At 53.0% G+C, this 8,899-nt stretch overlaps 1 long non-coding RNA gene across 1 annotated transcript in view; it reads right to left on the reverse strand.

Moving 5' to 3' along the window:
* The window catches only part of LOC121079113, a 136,506-nt gene extending 132,141 nt beyond the window's left edge, over positions 1 to 4,365 (reverse strand). The window contains exon 1 of the long non-coding RNA XR_005824882.1: positions 4,274 to 4,365. This is a non-coding gene — a long non-coding RNA (uncharacterized LOC121079113). The remainder of the gene's footprint in view (positions 1 to 4,273) is intronic.
* Between the last annotated feature and the right edge of the window lie 4,534 nt (positions 4,366 to 8,899).

The raw sequence follows: 8,899 nt of genomic DNA on the forward strand, positions 1-8,899 counted from the left end.
TTAAAAGTCCCCAAAACTCCCTCTACAGGAACCTGTTTTCATAATAAACTGATTTTCCCCCTCTTTTTTAGGGTGACATCAGCAGTGGCTGAGCGAGGCTAACAGGAGCTGCCCCAACAGCTACCAGCTGTGCATGAACCAGGTCTTCCCACGCAGACCCAGGAGACGGGACCACAACGCCCATAGCTCCACCCATGTCAGCTGAGCTAAGACTTTTTCGCAGCAAACTTGGCCCGTGGGTCCTAACCTGAGGCATTCCAAGGTCTCATTTGTCCCCTCCTTAATCAATAAATGACATCCTGTAGACAAGAGCCGCACTGGCTCCACCAGGACTATGCAGCCCAGGAGCATCTGTAGCATACAGGCGGCTGGGGCTGCAGCCTGTGCTCTTCCTTCAACAAAACACATCAGCTCTAAATGCAACTTGCAGCTTATAAACGCCAGGAAATTCCTCCTGCCACGTGAGTGCTTCCAGAGCGCTGCGCTGAACTGCATGGATTCAGCTTCCTTTCAGATCCACGCAGAGACAGCTTGGCAGAAACGTTTACGGGTGCTGGCAGCTCTGGCCAGGGGACAACCGAGGTTGGGACGATGACCGTGCCCAGGTAGCTTCAGCTCTGGATCCCAAATCGTTCCTCACAGAGCTTTCTACTAGTGACACTTGCATCTTGCTGCCAGAAATCCAGTTACTCCGAACGACTACGAGCACATCGCCCAGGTTTTGCGGCATTCCCCTCATTCTGCAAACGGATTTGTGCTTCGTCGCCGCTTTGCTTCTGTCCCCCGCGGTCCTGGGGGACGCAGCATCCTTCAAGGACGTGTCAGAGGAGCGCGCTATCCCGGCATGCTCTCGCTTTGAGGCCTAGCAGCTGAATCACCCCCAGCCCTATTTCCTTTTGCGGTGTTAGATTAGCGCGAGGGCTTATGACCTGCCATCTGTCACTGCAGTCTGCTGACTGCGAGTCCCCGCTCTCGCCGCAACATTGCTGAGGAGGTGGAAGGCTCGGGGTGGGGGGGGGGGAGGAAGGCGGGGGAAAACCTCTCCATCCTGCTGCCTCCTTGCTCCGGTTAAAGCCCAGGGAGGACAGGGCTGGGGAGGATCCCCCACCAGGGGTTTGGTTTGTTGCAGCAGTGCCCGGCCGGGGGCTCCGCGGCACGGCGCGGCTCTGGCGGCCCCTCCGAGGCAGCCTGCGCCCAACCTGCGGCTCCCGCATGCTGTTCGCTCACACCTGCTGAAGCTCTCCCAGCCTTGCCAGGGAGAGGCAGGCAATGTGACCATGCATCTGGCTTCCTGGCAAGGAGAGGATTGCCTCTGGAGCTGTGCCAGCGCAGTCCATCTCCTCCTGAATATAGTGCATGAAGGAAAAAAAAAAAAAAAAAAAGCCGCTCAAGGCACAACCCCGGCTTGCAGAGAGCAAGGGGCCAGCGGGACCGCGCACCGCAGCATTTGGGAGCCCCACGGCCAGGATCCAGCCCCCGGGGTTGGGGACAAAGCAGAGCAGCCGCTGCTCAGACCCCCTGCTCGATCCCAAGTCGGCTGCTTGCGGGGCTCCTGCCCTGAGGAAAGGAGAGGGCTCTGCACTGCGGCGAGGAGTCACAAGCCAGCAGCTCGCTCTCCTTGAAGGCTGAGGGAAGGAGCGCTCCCACCTCCTGGCGCTTTGCTGGAGAAAAAAAAAAATCGCTGCATAACTTCCCCAGCGTCTCCCACTGAGTCGCAGTGTGACCGTACCAGAACCCACCGGCTCCGTCCCTGCTGGAGCAGAGGGAACTTTTCCAGATCAGCTCCTTTCTGTCTTAAAGATAAGACAAGGGCAGGCAATTCGGGCGAAGGCCATAGCGATCCAGCCACGGTATCGGACTTCTCCCCACGGCGCTTCCGTCAGCCTCCTGCTCCTAAAATGGTCCCTACTTAAATGCCCAGCCCTTCCCAGTGCCTGAAACCGAGCTCCCCATTTTTCTGGTGGGACTTGTGCTCAGATCATTTCGCCCAGCCGCCGGTGAGCTCCTGCTGATCTTGTAAAGCTGCAGCACACGAGGAAGAGCCAACAGGCAGGGGATGGCAGACCTGGTCTGGGACCTGTGTCCTCAGCACAACTGAGCCTCCCTGAGCACCGAGCCCCGGTGCCCGGGGAGCAGCAGCCCTCCAAATTGGCCTCCGCTCCCCTGCCCCCAGCCACCGCTCAGGTCTGTGAGCGCCAGGCTGCTCACATCCTCCTACTCCGTGTGAGAAGTCTCCAGAGATGCATGTCTCTGGCTGAGAGAGAAGAACAGACCCAGGAACCAAAGGAAGGGAGGAAGTTAAATTCTTCTTCCGAGCTCACATCCACGGGGACTGTTTCAACAGGAGCTGATTCAGCTTCAGAGCTCAGCCAGGCCCCGAGTAACTGGCATCAGAAATAGAAATTAAGGTGTGTGTAAGGGGGAGGTAAGCTGCTACCTTGCAGAAGCCTTTCTTTACTCAGAGACCCATCCACGTCCACAGGTAAGCACGAAAACACTGCCTTGCACACCGCAGTCGGATGCCACATCCTCCCAGCCCTTTCCGAGCAGCGATCCCCCAGCAGATGGGATTGTTGACCAGGAGCCCATGGCCCTGGTGCTGCCAGCCCTGCCTTCCCTGTGGGGGATTTTTTCCCCCCACTGCTCTGGGATTTTCCCAAAAATCCCAGAGCAGTGACCCCCGTGCACACTGACCATCTCAGCGCACCGCACGCAGCAACTGGGTCTGCTGCAAGCAGTCAAGCTATTCCTGCAGCATCTGTGCAGCAGGGCTGACACAGCTTGAAAAGTCACTGTACACGTGTTACGTGATGTACACGCACGTATTTCTGTGCAAGAAACCTCAGTCAGGAGCACGACTCCTTTTGTCATAAGACAGCAGGACCCAAACATCCAGCACCGCTCCGACGCCACGCGTACGGTCTGCACGAAGCCAGCCAGGCTGCGCTATCCCCTCCAGCCACGCCGCACTCGGGGATGCTGCAAAAACACACTGAGCAAAAGAGGACGGATGAAGGGCAAGGATGTGGGCTGCAGGATTTGGCATCAAAGCAGAAGCTGTTCAACCTCAGTTTTCCTGAGATCATTTGGGCTCTCACAACCCGAGCGGTGCACGAGAGGTGCTGTGCGGAGCTGCCGCTGAACAGCGCTGCTTTGGGTGATGTAAACCATGTCTGTGCACACGCTGGAGGACTCACTAAGGGCTTGCTGTTTCTGGACCAGCCGGCCTATGTCAACCAGCTCCAGGAATTGCACCCAGGGACGTGGTCAGGCAAAGCTGCAGGCAGAAGACCCAGGTTTCCAGCAAGAGCCCACGTGTGGATGTGGATCACGCCAACTCTTGCACACAGATGAGCTGGTGAGACCTTCTGGACTGCAAGCCCGGAGAGCTGAAGACCACTCGGCCACTTCTCTCCTTGAGGTCCCGCTAAGCTCTGTTGGCCCCTCGTTGCACCAAAACCCATGCCTTGGGATTTCTGGAGGATGTTCTGCAGCATGAACTGTGCACATCAAATTCTTGTGCATTAGACATGCAGAGAAGCTAAAACATCGTTTGGAAATAAGGAAGCGTATAAGTTACTCTAGCTCGAGGGCTCTAGTAATTTATGCACTGAGAATTTATACAGGTCATGTACCTATTTACTTTGCTGTGCTCTAAAAAAATGCACAGTTACCTTAGCAACTTTAATATTGCAAGAGAGTACAGAGCTTTCTTAAAGAGACATTGTCGAGAGCGGTCAGCCTGACCGGCTGCTCCCCTGCCTTCCTGTGTACTAGATCTGCATTCACAGGCATTTTCCCCTCAGATCAAATATACTTTTTGTTAGTTTAACAATGAACAACCCATCTCGGAACTCATTGACATCAGCTAACAGTAAACAAAAATAAGCCTACCATGTGCAAGAATGAAAAAGTGCCATCGGAAATGCACAGAATTTACTCATTTCATCATCCCAGCGTGTTCTGAGAGCTTAAAATAATTTTTCAATTTGTGGAAATTGCCGAGCCTCCATAAAAACATAAAGCATGCTAGTTGCACCTTGGGGGCTGTTGGATTTAAGAAAGCGTTGTAGAAATCTAATCAGCAGCCTAGGCAATGAGCACCCAACCTCCCAAATTCGTTTTAGTCTCATCTCACTCCAGGATTTTTCTCTGGACACGCTTGCGGAGTGTTTTTCCCGAAGCCAAATTAAAAGTCTCTAGAAAAGGCTCCTGAGGAGGCAAGCTGCAGAAGTAACTGTTCAGAAGGGAGATGCCATCTCTGCCTGCTCACCTGCCTCATCCGCTGCAGCCATTGAGAGCTGAAGGAAGCCATGATGGGGGGCACTACAGCCGGGAGGGTCTGTGCTACAAAACAGTCGGGATTTTGTTAGACCACAGTCAGAACAGCCTGAAACTGCTTCATGGGGGCTCGGCTGGAATTTTGGGCCTTATCCTCCCAGCCATACATGCAAGTCATCGCAAACTACAAAGAACGCGATAAAATATCATTTTTTCCCCACACTTACGTAACGACCACCCAGCTTTCATTAAAATATTAACAATTTGCCTCCCAAAGAAGTCTGATTTTGCAAACCTTGGAGAGCAGACGCTAGATTTAAACAGCCTTTTTTTTTTTGTTGTTACAGCTATAAACATGATATATTTCCTGCAGCACGCTGTGAACATAGGAGGTGCCTCTTCTGTGCACACAAAGGTTTAGCACGTTGAGCTGGGGAGGAAAGCTATAAGCCCCCTTTTTCTGGGTGACTGCTTTACCCCGACGTTATCCAAAAAAAGTCGAATTGTGGCTCTCTTTTAATCAAAGGGACAAAAAAAGGCAAGCTAGATGTTGCCTGTCCCTAGTGAATACGCATGCCTCTAATCAAACCCTAGAGCAGCAGGCCCTTAGGGCTGTATTTCAGACGGATGGTGCCTGAGCATGAGGGGCAGCACCTAACCCTAATTTCTCCACTTTCACTGCTGCCCCCTGTCCTGAGGGGCACAGCTCAGCCTCAGGGCAAGATGCGGGAGCAGATCCCAGGAATCACGCCCAGGAGCTGCATGAGCAGACTCCCTCCGAAGCCAAAGGGCAGGGCGGAGCAGGGAATTTGTTACCTTCTCCTCTTGCCCTCACTGTTCAACGCAGCCAAAGCTCGGTGATTCTCCTTTAATATTGCACCCAACTGTCCCACCCACACCCAGCAGCCCTCCCCTGCCTTCTGAACAGGCTCAGGGTTGTGCTGCCCACACCACGTGTGCAAACGGGGAACAACAGCAGGGCAAGGACCTGAAACCCCGTTAGCATCGTCCCTTTGCACCCCAGCCCCGTGGAAACCAACAGAGACCGCACAAAAAATAATGCAGCTTTAAGGCTTGGCCGTTGTAAGGAAACCTCTCCTCTCTCTGTGAGATGCTCCAGCAGAACCACACCAAGCAGCGAGGTCCCTGGCTTCAGGGCATCCTCCAGGGACAGCAGGGCCCTAAATCTGGATCTCAAATAGGATCGAAAGCAGCATCCCATTTTCTCTCCCACCAAAGCACGAGCCTCGCGCCCTCCCTTCTGGGAGGAAGGAGGCTGGGAGAGGCTGGGTGGCAGGGAGCTGCTCCGCTCCCATCCTCCCCGCGAGGAAGCAATCTGCCTCCCGTGCCCAGGTACCGCAGGCAGCGTGCCACTTTGCCAACGCACTGTCAGATCCGCGCCGCGTCAGAACGAGCCCTACCACATTAATTCAACTTGGTGGAATTAAAAAAAAAAAATAAAGGGAAGGCAGGACAAGGCGCAGCAGATGGCTGAGGACAGATACTGCAGCCCATTCTTCCTTGCTCTGCAAGAAAACAGCTTCACTCTCTGCTGTTTGTCATGCTGCTCCTAGCTTTTTTCTTTTCATCTAAAAAAAAAAAAAATGTAGAAACTTGTGTCCAAATAGCCAAGGTTTCCATGTTTTTGTTGTCTCTACTGAATTTTTGTGCATTTCCATCCCCATTGCAGCTCTCGAGGCCACATGGCACAATGAGGGTGCGATTGCTATGAGATAATCACACCCTTGGGGTGTTATTAAGCACAAGGCTATGCCTCGTGCCTCTCGCTCTCCAGGGATGTGATTATATCATGATAACCAAACTCCCCAGAGACACCTTATTGCAATTATGACATTTCTTTCAGGTTTATGTATGAATACATTATTCAAGGAAATTACTTTGATCACCAGAAACTTCCACTTAGTGTTCAAATACTTAAACTGGCTGGTTTACAGAGATGAAGTTCCTTCCTTACAGCGTTTGACAGGGAGAGAAACAGGGCTTTTAATCTGAGCAGAGCAGCACGAGGGCCTAATCACCAGTGCACGGTGGTGATCTCTTATTTAGGGTGGCAGTTTCTCAAATAACCAAACTAATCCAACTACGCAATCCACGTTTTGGCCGCTCCAGCACCTGCTGAATTAGCCCAACGAGCAATTCCCCTAAACAAGAGTTTAGGATTAAAAAAAAAAAGAAAAGAAAAGAATTGAAGTCAGAACTATTACCTTTTAGCTTCAGGGGCACAAAGACCTGGGTGGCTCAAGGACCAGCAGCTCCTCTTAGTGACTTTATAAACTTGGCTGCACCACTTTAGCTTGAATGGCCTCACCTGCATAAGGCACCCAGCACCGCAGCCACGCATTTCAGATGACCTCCAACGTTGGTTCTCGATGCCTGGCTAAAAGACTCCGCCGAAATTCATTAGTTAAACGTGCCCACCTGCCTCCCTCTGCCATGGACATCCCTGTAGCAGCAGGAGCTGCTCGTGCTGCTCCCGTCTTGGTGCAAGCACAATCACCTCCACAATGCTGAAGGGATAAATGGCTGCGGGGCTGGAATCGCCTGCACAGATTAGTGGTAGGGCAAGATCAAGGTCGCGCGAAAGGCCAGCGCAGTGCCACAGATGGATAGTGTGAGCTGATAAAAGGTGCGGCCAGAAGGGCTCCAAAGCCCATAAGGATTCTTCAGGGAGCAACTGAATTAAAACAGAGAAGCAGAAATACCACCTGCACCCCAATAGCAATGAGTATCCCCCCGAGACCCCGGGACTCAGCAGGAGGGCACTCTGTGTCCGTCCCCGCGTTCGTTTGCTGACCTTGGCTAAGGGTTTACGAAATACATATCGGTTATCGATCGCCCTCCCCGCTCCTCACCCGGGCAGACCCAGCAGTTAATAGCACAGCTCTGCTGGTGGAGGGGCACCGAAAGCACGCACAGATGCTAGAAAAAGGGGCAATGAGGTCTGTGTGTCCAGCAAAAAGCTCAGTGACTGTGCGTCAAAAACTCAATGGCATCATCCCTAGGCTTTTTTTTTTTTTTTTTTTGTAGTTTCTGTACATTCCCCGCAGAGAGCCATCAGCCAGGCGGAACCTGAAGCTGCGCGTCCTCGTGCCCAGCAGCGCTCCTTGCCTCCTGCTCCTGACAGCCCTGCTACTACTTCTTGTACAAGGCCACCCAAGCCATGTGTCTGTGACACCTCCCGCTGGAACAAAGGGCAGTCCCAGGGAAAGCAAAGAGCATGTACCCCGATTTTCACATCCCCTTTCAAATTAAAAATTAAGGAAAAAAAAAGGGTTGTGCCAGAAAAAATAATAATAATAAAAAAAGAATTGCACCGCTGAGGAGCTGGTTTGATGGCTTCTGCAGATCCAGGAGGCTGCAGACCACGTACGTGTGCTCCGAGGGCCACCACCTGCTTTGGAAAGCCTTGTCCTGCCGGGGACCAACGCTGCCACACATCTACGAGCTGACTTTGTGATGCTGTCCCACCTGCAAGTGGGGAAGACCAAAGCTCCCGGTGCCTGTGAGACCTCCTGATAGCTGCTGCGATTCTCCCGTGCCTCCCGCAGCCTTCCCAGCGCCTCCCGGAGCCCAGCGCGCTCACACCTCGCGCTCCGAATTCGAGAAGCAAGAGGAAGCGTCAGAAAATCTGTTACTCAGGTGATGCCTCGCTTACAACAGCCACGGGAACATTTCTGCCACGAAAGCCAAATATATATATAAAGTGCTAAAGATAATGACAGTGTGCGTTACCAGCCTCTCATCGCCGTACGGTTATCGGGGTACAGCTGAAGCTCTGGTGGACTTCGTGCGTCCCGCATCCCTTCCTGGCAGCAAAGGTGACTCCAGACAGGGGCAGCTTACCGCCCACAGTTTACCAAGTTAATTGAAATGAGCTTAAAACCGGCTCAAACGATCCAATTCCTGCACACGCGACTTTGTTTCCATCTCTTCGGCGACGTGAGAGGTGATCTGCAGAACTCCACCGTGGCAGAAGGCACCATTGCCAGGAGAGCTGGTCAAACGTGTGCCGGGAGGGACAGACTGATGAGCACGGCTGAGGAGTACGCTTCCTTGGTAAACAGCCCTGCTACTTGAGAACACTGCGCGGTGATGCCAGCTAACAAAAAGATGAAGGCAAAGGGGAAGGATTCTGACCCTTACTGCGGGCTGGGGTTTATATTTCCCCCCGCTGCTCTCTCAGCCCTTTTTCAAACTCTGTTTTTCTTTGTGTTGTGGGTTTGAGCGGAAACTCCACAATTAACGGGTTATCAAGGAAATCGCCTCTCGCTTATCCTGTAATGACAAAACTCACCTGCACGTGGGCAGCCGGGGGGGTGCTGGGGGCGCGGGGACCCGCTCGTGGAGGGCAGCGAGGGGGGCTCCTGCCTGCCCCTGCCTCCGTCCCCCCGCTGCCCGCCAGCACGGCTGCTGCCTCCCTCCTCGGCACAAACAGGAGAGACAATCTGCATACAGCCAGTGATCCCTTGGACAATTAGCAAGAGAAATAATTACATTTTTTTAAAGGCGCCCTTAATGAATCCGGTCCTCTGTTTATAATGAATATATCGATCAAGGGAACATCCTCCATCAATGCCTCTCTCCAAGCTAGACAGCT

This window comes from Cygnus olor, chromosome 16, assembly GCF_009769625.2.
Source record: "Cygnus olor isolate bCygOlo1 chromosome 16, bCygOlo1.pri.v2, whole genome shotgun sequence".
Taxonomy (NCBI): Eukaryota; Metazoa; Chordata; class Aves; order Anseriformes; family Anatidae; genus Cygnus; species Cygnus olor.